This window comes from Platichthys flesus, chromosome 13 (genome assembly GCF_949316205.1).
Source record: "Platichthys flesus chromosome 13, fPlaFle2.1, whole genome shotgun sequence".
NCBI lineage: Eukaryota > Metazoa > Chordata > Actinopteri > Pleuronectiformes > Pleuronectidae > Platichthys > Platichthys flesus.
Window position 1 is genome coordinate 10,660,279 of NC_084957.1, and position 12,897 is coordinate 10,673,175.

General features: G+C 38.9%; 1 protein-coding gene across 6 annotated transcripts in view; it reads right to left on the reverse strand.

Annotated features, from left to right (window-relative positions):
* The window catches only part of map2 (microtubule-associated protein 2), a 49,798-nt gene extending 37,852 nt beyond the window's left edge, over positions 1 to 11,946 (reverse strand). For all 6 annotated transcript variants that reach the window (XM_062402633.1, XM_062402630.1, XM_062402631.1 and 3 more), the window contains exons 1-2: positions 11,888 to 11,946; positions 4,650 to 4,774 (exon numbers count right to left, since the gene is read on the reverse strand). The gene's annotated coding sequence lies outside the window, so the exon portion shown is untranslated. The remainder of the gene's footprint in view (positions 1 to 4,649; positions 4,775 to 11,887) is intronic.
* Positions 11,947 to 12,897: the final 951 nt, after the last annotated feature.

Here is a 12,897-nt window from a genome sequence, read left to right on the forward strand (position 1 = left end):
TCAATCCAAGTATCCCCAATATGCCCATGTACTCTGGCATGCTTTGCAGAATGAAACTGAAGTGTTATGAAAGTGTTACAAGTACACAGAAGGATGAGTAATCACATTCAATATCCACATTTCTCTGCGCCTTTTAGCTTCTTGTGACAAGATACATTTTTCACTGTTAATGTGGTTCGATGAAATGTATTCCAGCTAAAGAATGTTGCATGTTTTTCGCAGTATCAAAGATTTGAGTCAACCAACCAGATATAATAATTGAGAAGATGTTTTTGTATCGGAAAACCTGAAAATCATGCTGCTGTAGGGGGCACTTTTCCACACTGTGTCCTCAGAATAGATCACTCATGGTACTTCTCCCTCCACTCTGTCTGATTTTAAACTGGAAATAGGTCATTTGGTGAAAGAGATGAAGAGACCATAGGCGAGCTGGAGCTAATCCCATCTGACACTGGGCGAGAGGCGGGATATTGCCTGGACAGGTCACCAGCATATCGCAGGGCTGACATTCAAAGACAAACAACAGCACATTCACACCTACATCAGTTTAGAGTCTCCACTTAACCAAAGCTGCATGTGTGTGGACTGTGGGAGGAAGCCAGAGTAAAGAAAAACTCATATGCACACTCCACACAAAAGAGCCCTCGCTGGTCAAACCCCTTCTTTCTGTGAGGTGACAGTGTTAACCACTGCACCGCCCCACTATTAAATAAGACAAAGACAAAAGAAGATTTTGGCAATGTTCTCTCTCTAACCAGGGAAGGAAGTCAGGAAAAACACCATGATTGTTTCCAGCAACTCCCCTCTTCATATTCAACCCACACATTTGTATTGTGTGCTGCCCAGTACAATCGGAGAATTGCATCCACTGAGCTGCAGTACTATAAAAATGATCAGTTCAGTGCCTTCACAGTAATTAACAAGGGAGGGGAGTCTGTAACTTTCAATTATTCTAACTTTAGTTTCCCAGTGAGGCAAAATCTATACAAAATGACTTAGCTTTCAGTCAATAATGAACAAAAATCCAAACAAAATATTAAGGATATTTGCAGAGGAACAAAGGCACACAAACACTTCAAACCCACAGGTTATATGTGGGACAATTAAATTCACTTGTCACTCATCATATTGCGAAACAACCTAAGTGAAGTGGAAACCAGCATTGCTTCAGCTAGGCCACTGTCACAGACGAGTGCTTTCTGAAATTAATAAAATTCAAAGGCTAAAATAAATGTTACCTTAAAAGCCTGATTTAAAGTTTCAATGACATTAATAATTTTTTGCTATTAATTTGTCATTATCAATCAATGATCCTGTTGTAATAAGTGCATTGGATGTAACACATGCAGAATAAGAGAAACTGGGGTATTTGGTTGGTTTACACGGATTTAAATCTAGACGTCTTTTCTGTTTGTTGTGTTGTAGGATTACCATTTTATTACTCAACGTTCATATCAAGGGTTTTTATATGGTAACAAAAATTATCTTCGCTCTTGAAAATATCAAGGAGGAGCTTTAAGTTATTGGAAGATTAAAGGCTATAATACAAGCTTCTCCTGCAGATCATTCTCGGACTATAAAAATAGCAATTCTAAAGACAACATCTTAGAGTAATTAAATGTTTTCTGTAGATGGACCTGCAAGCTGTGTGAATATTCTAGTATTTCTCATTTGTTTCAATAAAAAGATGAAGCAAGACTGATGAACTGTGCCACAAAACTTGGGCCCGGCCGAAGTAATCAGCAAGATAATTAAGAACTCCATTCGTCATTTCAATGGCTCTTATCAGCTTCTTCACATAATTTTATCTGATTTCTAAGCCTCTTTTCACCTATGAATTATCCTCCCACCTGTTATTGCTTCTTCCCTCTTCACCTTCCTCCACCTCCTCCCATCACTGTTCATCTTCCTACTCACGCCTGCTCCTCCACCTCCTCTCAACACGCTTCATCTCTCCCCTCACTCTACTCTCCCTCTCTCCTCATCTCCCTCCTACGATCTGAGCGCTTTCACGAGCCACCATACCACAGTGCTTGTGTGTGTGTGTGTGTGTGTGTGTGTGTGTGTGTGTGTGTGTGTGTGTGTGTGTGTGTGTGTGTGTGTGTGTGTGTGTGTGTGTGTGTGTGTGTGTGTGTGTGCGTGTCTGTGTGTGTGCGTGAGTCACACAGATGCTGCATTGCAGGGCTCTCCTTTCAGGGTCGTTTCAATGCATAAGCCTGAGAGCAGGGATGCAAGATTGGGTTTTTCTGAGCAATTGTGTGTGTGTGTGTGTGTGTGTGTGTGTGTGCGAGCGTGCGTTTGTTTGTGTGTGCGTGTGTTCATACATGTCTAAAATAATGTCTCATGCAGATATATGTCAAGCAGATATTTGAGAGCAGGGAAATATGTATGCGTGCCTAAGTGAGTCTGGAATTTTTCTTATTAAATCTATTTACTCACTTGCCAATAGTTGAATGAGAATATACATCTAAGTACCACTCTCATTAAAGGTTAAATATACATCTGAAGTCAGCAGCTAGCTGGCTTAGCTTAGCATAAAGACTGGAAACACAACAACAGCACTCACCATCTTCAGGGGATAACAATGTGCCCTTTTTTGGCAACGACAATAAACCTTCTGAAGGCTGGTTGCCTGGAAACAGCTCCTGGCCAAAAATAATCTGACACATAACCCCAAGTAAAACAGGGAACTGTGAACATAACATTTTGGATTTTGTATGAATTAAACAAATTAAGCGTACCATAATGAACTTTAGAGGTAATAGTAGAAGATGTACTAGTAGATAAGTACTTATTATACTTGTTATGATAAAGCCAGACTAGTCATTTCCGTCTTAATACTAAGCTTAAGATAACAATGGTTTATGAGTCATTCTCTTTGTGAATAATTCTTCACATTATGTTGGACTGAATTATCTTTTTTTAATCCTCGTCACTATCCTTTTTGGAAAATGAAACTCACCTCATGCCTGCTTTGAGACGCTGTTATAAGAAGACCTGACTAGAGAAGCTTACAGTGTCAAGGTCTATGGTAAATGCAGCTTCAATACCCACTTATTATTATTTAACATGAAAGGAAAAAGATGCTGAACAGCATCATAAAATAATGCCTCTTAGCAGCATCATTTCAGGAATTATGGTATTAGAGTAGAGCCACTTCGGTCCGGAGCATCCCTCCTCAATGATACTGATTAGAGCTTGTAAACAGAATTTTATTTTTATATTCCTTTTTTTAATTTGCATCTTTTTTATTTCTACACTAACATCGGCCACTAGGGGTCTCTCCATTAAAACAATAATGAATTTGGTTGCATTACCTTTTTTTTTACTTTGGCAGTGTGTTTTTTCTTAGTTATATGTCACTGAAGATATATTAAAGTGGATTTAAAAGATAAAAGATATAAAATTGTGGATTTATGGGTTTGAAACAAACCAGAAACAATCAAATTGCTTCTTAATAAAACTTGAATTAGTGGTTTTAGTTGAAAGTTTCCCAATCTCTTTCACTTTTTAACACATTTTGACCATTATGCGTTTCTGTCCAGACCATTACATCCTGATGTTGTCTCGCCTTGAAACGTGAATGCTCGTGTTTTGCATGAAATAATAGGAGGGAGAACAACCCTATGATCCTCATATCTAAGCATAAATAGATAATGGCAGACGCACATTAAAAAATATCAACTTTAACCCTCCATCCTCTACCTGGAACTCTGTCTTTGTACAAATGCAGAAAACAAAGAGAAGCCATGAAAGCACGACTGCGTTTCCGTGGGCCTTGGTGCTGATTGTCTCACTAAAGCAGCTCTCCTCTTCCCACTCAATACCCACTTCCCACTCACAGCTCCTAGCAGCCTGCACTCACATGTACATCCACCCACACAGCTTTTTCATTTGTGACCGTAATTTCAGCCTCTCTGTCTCTAAAATGTTTCTTTTTCTCTTTCTGACAGGTATTCACCATGACTCAAATGTTAAGGATAAATGAATGCGGTTCTGAAAAGGCTCAGTACGGATCCTGAACAGGTTTTTTAGTGTTATTCAATCAGGCATGTTGAGGCGTCCCAGCAGTAATGGTGCACAATAATGCTTTACCTCTCATCATCTTATTGCTAAAAATATTATGGCATAAGAGCAGAAACATGGTCAGGGCTTTAGATGATTGTATTTTAGCCTAAAATGTCACATTCATGTGAAGGTTAAAGTGGTAATATTTTAGGGGTGTAGCTAGGTTATAGGTTAACAATAAGAAGGTAAAATCAAAAGTGTTGGTGCATGTGCTTCAGGTTAAACTCCGAAAACAAAGATCATGATACTGCATATGAAAAGGCTGACATTAAGTATTTTCAATATTTTAATTTAAATGGTAATGAATGCAATTGGTGCGAGAGATAATGCTCACATAAATCAACTACATGAAAAGTTACAAATAAGTCTCAGTCAGCTATAGTGCAGAAATGTGAGAGGTGTAATGGGAAGTACAAGATCGTTGGCAAAGGAAGATGGGACAGGATGTCTTTTTGCAGGAAGATAATCATTTCTTACAAGTTCCGGGGGCTAAATTGTTGCGCAGTCAAATTTTTTTTGTGATTGTGCAGTCTTAGAAAACAGCAACCACATTTGGGAACACATACAGCAGGCATCCTTACCTGGTCAGTTGTTCTAGAACTTGAGAAGATGACACAAGCTGCCCTCTCTCCAAATCTCACAGGGTTGGGGTGAGGATTTTTAGAAGATTACTGAAAGTCAAGTGTGGCCAGGATCACAGATACACCTGTAAATTATGAAAAAGAACATCAGTATAAATATATAATATAATATATATGTTTTTTTTATTTCTCAATATCATATTAGCAAAGATCTACTTTTCTGGGGGACAACTGAGGGACAACGGAAAGAAACCCTAACCCTAGCTGGAGCACATAACGCAATCATATCAACAGTTTTTGGCAATATTTGGTAGAGAAAAAGGGGACCAAACCCAACGGGTTGATTCCATTTTTCTTTCTTTTAGCTATTCCACACAGCAGAGGCACAAAAGATGAACAATTACATACACATCTCTGTCCAAGCTTTAAAGACCATACAAATAAACCATGGAATAGGTACAGGATTAATGATCATGGGTTGCATTAAAAAATTATTTTTTGGAGCTGTTGTATAAGACTGCATATGTTCCAGCAAGGTGCACAATAACAAACTGGCAATTGTAAACAGTATAAACACACATCATCTGTGGAGATAATTTGCATATAAACTCCTACTGTTTAACACGTAATTAGTTTGTCGTTTAGTGATGTGGTGAAATAGTTCATACTTGATTAAAAAGATGGACATAAACAAATAACCAAATATCATGGCAAAACCTGAGCATAATGTACTTCAATGAAAAGCTATGATCATTTAGTTGACTAAGCAACTTAGTATATACTTATACACCAACTGAGTTTTGTCATGAATACTCTTTATTCTCTCTACATCCACTAATAATCCACCTTTGGATACAGGGACCATTTAAAAAAAAAAAAGGCTTTTGATTTTCTGAATAATGAGCTAATATCAAGGATACTAAAATAATCTACCTATTGATAACAAACTAACACAGATAAAAAAATATATATGCAGGTTCAAAATTACTGAAAAGCTGCAGGCTAACAGCACTGTCATGTTTTATTGACGGCGTTAAACTTAATGAGGGGGCCAGAGCCTGTACAGCAAAACCGATATTACAATGTGTTAAAAAATTTAAAAAGCTGTTACTGTATGTCTCCTACTTCTGCTTTTCTCATCGAATCACTACAATTGCCAGTATAAACAAAGATATTGCCAGAGGATTATACTCTGTAGAAGCACATATGTATACTTTGCAGTAGATAACCAGCATATTCCACTCTGGCCCCGTCCTGCAACAGAAGTGTGGACAGCACCTTATAAATTAATCATACACAGTTTAGTACAAATCTAAGGGAAAAGTGCTGATGAGGTCTGAAGCTTTCTGAAGGATCAAAGCTGAGTGAGTGAGTCAGCAGCACCACAAGCCTTTTCTTTACCATATGACAAAAAGTGAGTATGCTCTTACGTCATACTGAATAAAAGGGGAGTTGGGAGTTGTGCAGTGACGAGATAAAAAAATGCTTGCACACCTGGGATGCTTATATATTTATCTAAAAGCAAATTCAGCAGTAGGCTGATGATCATACTGAATTGTGATTTCAGTTAATCTATTCAATCTCATAATCTATTTCATTCCCAGCAAAAAATGGAAAAGTCGGGAAATAAAGGTCTGCAGGGCTCCAGGGTGCACATGCAACCAAAAATCTGTGAAGGGCAACAAAAAAAATTACCTGGACGCACCAGTGTGCCGAACATGTTACTGGTCTGTCACTGTATTCCAGTGAGTCGTGTCCCTTCCTCATCTCATCTCCTCTGTGGAGTTTACAGTCAAACACACAGGCCCCGAGCTGGCCTTGCCCCCACTCACTCACACGATGACACACAGACAGTGAAGCAGGGAGGAGAGGCAGTGAACGAGACCGTATATGTCAAACAGTGGCGACAAAAAGTGTGAATACAGGGTTTCCATGAAGGAATTGCGTTTTATGTATTTAGGACATGTTTATATTTTTATTTTTCATTCACATGTCAGAATGGAAGTCATAACTGTATTCCATGTGGCTGATAGGTGGTGTCTTCAATCTACTCCTCTGTTTAGAGATGGATTCTCTGACATAGATGGCTTCCTTCACTGCTCTTTCAAACAAGTTGTCTTCCGAGTCTTGACCTCCCCCCCAGGAAGTTTCAATACAATTCACAACTTAGGACACATGACTCACAGAGGGTGGATGGGTCAATGACCCACAACAACTCCAAATGAAACCAACAGCCTTGCGGGTGCAACCTCTCAGGTAACCTGAACGACTCCTAACGACCCTACTAGTTAAGTACCTGTACACCCAGTAGTCAGTCATTCTCTTGGATGAGAGGTGAAACTTCTTAAAGAAACACAACCAAGTCCACTTGACTTGTTTTCAGGACTTGGATATACAATGAACGGGATGAGTGAGAATCTCCACAAGACCTTACTCCTTCCATTGCGGTAACACACTTAATACACAACAGTTAGAGCAGAGGGCCTGTAGCCAACGCAACCAAACCCTCAGAGCTTTGAAACCAAGACTGTTTACAAAAGCAGAAGAGACATTTTTTTTTTCTTGCCTCAGCTTAGCAGCAGTCGAGGGTCGCAAGTGAGTCATACAGACAAGGACCTTGAAAATGCCTGTAAATATTTGTGTGTGTAAACATACAGGTTGCTTTGTACATGGCACATTACATGAAGAGACATCTCACCTCAGGCAGACAGGGCAGCGCTGCAGCTTATTATGAAATCATATGGCTCTCAGGGGTGCTAACACTCATGTCTCTTTTAAAACCCCTTCTGGTCCTCTTGCAGGAGGAATAGGTCTTTTAAGGAAAAACAAAACAAATATTTTTTATAGGGCTAGAAACACACGTGGCATCAAAGGACAATACAAATTAATCATTCAGATATAATTGTTCAGCTAAAAAAAATTGATAACAAATCTGTAAAGATGCTAAATTAAAGGAAATATTTTAAAGTAAAATGACTCGTAATAAGTAAGAACAATCTTTGGTGGATGCCTTGAGTGGATACAAACTTGAACTGTGCGGCAGAAGAAACCAGTAGCAGGTCTGGTGAAACTCTGGAGCCGTGGCCAGTCTCACCAATTAGTCCAGTATGTTATTACAGCCTATGTAAGGCTTCATGGATCTAAGTTCTACCATGTGTTTAGACCACCAGGGCTGTTATGTCGAGTAGATCTGTAGCTGCCAAGAACCTTCAGTAAAAGAGGTGTTTAAGAAGTGGATCATCACCCCAGAAAAGTGATCAACTTGACTGTATTGTGACTTTTTTCTAAATAATTGCAGATAAATCTAATAAACCATTTAAACTTGTTTTGTCAAAAACAGGTAATCACAATCAGTTCAAACAGTTTAAATACAGTAAATGTGCTGATTCCTCAAGTCCTTGGAAAAGTTTGGAGCTTTAAATTATGCAGTAACACAGTAAAATGGATTCATGGAAGCCTTGATTCTGAATCATATGGTTATGTAAAGCTTAAATTATGAATGAGTGTCTGCTTTGCAAGCTAAAGCCTTTACCTCTGCACAGCAACATGCAGTATTTTAATAAATACCCCCCCAAAAAGCTAAAAAGATATTGTAACCAGTGAGAGCTTTAAAGTTTTCTAGAAGATAAAAAAAAAGGAAAGGTCCAGAGAGGAAATCTTGAGTCAACTCAAAAAACAGAGGGCAAGTTTTTACCCCACAAGTAATTACTTCATATGAGGTAAAAATACAAATCCACACATATTCTATTCAGAATGAGAATGCATTTATGCAAGTATATTTCATAAGAACCCTAGTAAATATGTATGAGCACGTTGACAACAGAAGATAGAGAGAGAAACACGAAGTGAGAAAAGGACATTGAATTGCAGTCGGGAGCTCGGAGAGATGGAAATTAAACAAGAAAGAGGGATGAAAAGAGATGGAGAGGAGAGGTGGACAAGCAGAAAGAGAGAGAGAGTCAAATCTGAGGAGTGTTCCCAAATTACTGTAGGAATACTCTGCATTCAAGTATTTTATGTAATTTCTTATGTCCTCATATGAATAAAAAAGAATATAACATGATCCATTAAGTGAACTAATGGATTTTAGTTAAATTTATTTATTTATAATTCAATATTTGTTGATAGTATCTCTTACTGTGGACTGAGGAGTTTTTTACCACTAATAGAACCCACAGACCTGTACTCCTCTACAAAACAAACAGACCTGGACACATGATAACGTTTGCTCATTTTGTTTTTCTGAAGACTTAGTATTCAGTGGTAAAACAGCGTCGGTTGCCTTTCTGGCTCAGCCACCACCATGTGTGATGGAGGAGTGAGGACGAGAAGCTAAACAAACAGGAGAAGGTGAATCAGACCTGCTGTGAAATGCCACTAACGTTTTCCTTCACAATGACATCAGGGGAGAGAGAGACAGGGAGGCTTGCATGTTTTTCACCTAGGATACTGGGATTGTGTTTGCATGTACACATTGTTGTTAGATACTGACCAGCAGTGCCCTGCGAGGCAAAATAGTAAATACCTGTGTGTTCATGTAAGTGTACAAAAGAGTTGGTGGAAGTGGAAAGATAGAATAGATACATCACAATGGTACATCACAAAATCACAACTGAATTAAAAAGCCTAACCTTGGTTTATTATACAACACACGTTCAGTCTTTTATCTTTCCCCTCATCTTTGAGGAAACGAAAGCTCTCAATGTTTATGTTTATCTTCTAAATTCATGTTAGTTCTGTAGTTAGAGCAACAGGAACACACAGCACATTACATCAGATGCAGGAGCAGTTCTGTGGGTGATGACAGACTGATGGCCGATGATTAAGTACTTTATCTGACATCCATTATCTTTTTGTTGTGGGTGTGACAGGAAGCGATGAACAAAGATGTTGCACACACAGGCTAGGCCATGTTCAGAGTAATTATTCTGCACAACCTGAAGTTATGTAATAATTGCTATTCTTCTTTAGTGACTAATTGAAACAGCAGACATAGCCCACATTCCTTTTTAAAAAGGTAAAATGCAAACTGGTGCAAACTGTATGAATTTCCAGTATTTTGCATATCAGAATATATCTGCAATGCTGCCAGGCTGCTCAATGAGTCTGGATAACAAAATGCTTTGACATGTAATTTACATTTTGGAGCATAATATTTTTTTTAATTGTATAAGCGAGTTACATATAAGCTTCAAACCTACTTTGTTTGGTTCAAGTGTGAAAAGTAACTCAGACCAAATTTAGTCCAAACAAAAGAGGCGATCTCGGCCTGCATCAAACTGAACCACGTTTTAGATAGTTCATACATTTGGACCTATTGTAGGAAGTCTTGCCAGCAGTAAGCTATAGAAAAAGGAAAAAACAAAGCTGAAGCTGTTTTTACCTCCAAAGATACAGCACATTTAAATGCTAATGGTGTATACGAACTAGTGAGAGTACTGCACTTGATGTTAGTGATGCTAGTAAACATAATGACACAACATACGCTAGACACATATGTCAAACAAAACTATTTAGTGCACTCCCTAAATTTCAATGTGAAACTAAAACTAATTTGGTCAAATGTTTAAAAGTTTTCAGGTGTGAAAGTGCTCTTAAAATCCAGGAGATCTTGTATAATCAACATACAGGGTACTATATATCAAGATCTAATTAAATCAAGTGCTAATGCATCAGCATTGCAATGCATCACCTACGAAGCCAGCAGACAAAGACAAATAAGCTTCTCAGCACTGGGGAGACATTTTTATGTCTCTTAGGCTTCAGCATTTGTCTTGCACCATTTCATGCTGGACAGATTTCAACCAGCTTGTGTGAGCTTATGACCTGGAAGAAGAGGTTAATGGTTTTATATGGGGGGCATCTGATGACCGTCATGTGGCTCAGCAACCATAGCAGAATAAAGGGTTCCATAGATTTGTTGGATAGGCTTCACGAGCAGCCCTTTTACATCACATGGAGCTGTTTGTTGCTGTATTGAGAATAGATGAATTGCTTAATGGACTTTTAAATGTACTTATTTAACCCTTTAAGACCTGAGGTACCCAGGCATTCATTAACCTAAATTTATTCTAAGATTAAATGTCTATTTCATTTAGGCTTTTATAAGAACTTATTGATTTTCAGTCGGTAACTGGATATGACTGGAAATAAGAATTAGTTTAACATTTGTCCATCTACATTTCTCATTCCCCGAATGTAAATTGTAGCCAATCACTATGCATTTCATTTGTCAATGATTACATCATATGACGTGGGCGTACATCTCTTCCGATTGTACTGAAAGTAGAGACATCGAACAGGTTCTTAAATGGTGAAACATGCATACACAGCATCCCGCGGGTTAAATCACATTTTAACATTTTTAAATGATTATAAGATATTTATTAGATATTTATGACATGAGAAATACATTTTAACAGAAGAAAAATTACCTCCAGACACTGACATTGAAAGCAACTAGTAGCCATGACAATTTTAATAATTAGGAGGAAAATAAATTATTGATCTCGTTTCAAAGTATTAAATTGCTCAGATGATCTCAGTAAACCGAAATGATCTGCCAAAACTGACAGTTTGTGCTGCTCTTGTCCAAAGGAATGACAATGCAAAATACATGAGGTCTCCATCCGTTTCTGGATGGGGTGCCAGACGATTTGTAGGTCACCCTTTAGATTTGTCTCTTCCAGTTGGCAGAGAAATGACAAGGCCTGCCACCAGAAATTAATTTGAACAAACGTAGTGAATAGTTAGTGTCCCAGTCAGTGGGAACAATGTGCCCTTCCACGATGCAACTCAACAACGACTCAGACTGTCTGGGAGTGTCTAGACATGACCACACACGCAAAGCATACCCTTGTTTTGACACATGTAAACTCAACATATAAACCATCATATCATGCACTGTATTAATGCATGACACAAAGCCACATTTTGCCTTCGGTTCTTGGTAAAATACACACAATGAATCAGCAATTCCATACACATCGTCTTTTGTCTGCTACTATCCTACAGTGAAATTGGAATAGTGTCAACTCAAAAGCGGCACAGTGACGCAGCATCTTTGCAGCAGCACCCAAAGGAATGCAGTGAAGAGAGGGAGACACAAAGGGGTGTGTGAGCGTGGCAAAACAGAGAGAGAAAGAGAGAGAGAGAGAGAGAGAGAGAGAGAGAGAGAGAGAGAGAGAGAGAGAGAGAGAGAGAGAGAAAGAGAGAAAGTAAGAGGCTGAGCTACACACCTGACTAGATGGGGTGTTGTCTTCTGTGTCCTCGAAGAAAGGATAACATCCGAGACCTGAGAGGGTGAGAGAGGATAAGGGGAAAGAACAGTAATGAGGGGGAGAGAGAGGAGGGAGAGGGGGAGAGAGAGAGATTAGATTTGGCTGGCAGTAGTTTGGAAGAGCAGTGGCAGGTGGCACCTCAGTTAACACACACAAACACCTACTTCCTCAGTCCATCTTATGGACAGATGGAAAGGAAGGGAGGTGGAGTGTGACTGGTACTGGTTTCCAATCAACTGTGAATCTACAGAAAGTGATAAAGCGACAGCAAGGGGGAACGTGTGTGTGCACCGTATTTAATGCCACATGTACAGCGTTCATTTGACAGCAGCCACAAAGACATCTCTGCATCTGTTCTTTCCCCTCCTCTCTCGCTCACACACACACACACACACACACACACACACACACACAGTGGAAATACTCATGAAAGGGTAAACCCGACCATGCAGCTCCATTTATCAGATGCAGTCGCACACGAGAGCTGACTAACTGGCTTCAGTCCAACACCCACAGTCTGAAAATACTGATAAATGCACGCATTGTAGGCCACTAAGGGTATCTCAGGATGAGGGAAATGGGTTCATGATATGAGTTACACTGAAACAGCGGCAGATAAAATAAATCAATGTCAAAGAACTTGGGCAACATTGCATTTCTAACAACCAGTGTTTGTTTAACCCCCTGTTTGATCAATTTGGGTAGAGGTTTGGCATTTTTACAATTGTTGGACCAGGATAAAACATCAGGGATCATTTATTAATTCATACAAAGGTTTCCTGGTCTTAGTAGCACTAGCAACAAGGTCAGCAAAAGAAGACAGAAGTCCTTTTTACATCTTCTTTCCTTAATCCTGGCAGTTCTAGATGATGCCAACACTCTTAAATGAGACAAGTCCCAACGAATACAATAAATTCAAAGATCTTGGGCTGCCCACTTAATGTCAATGATTTGAATCATTCATTTGA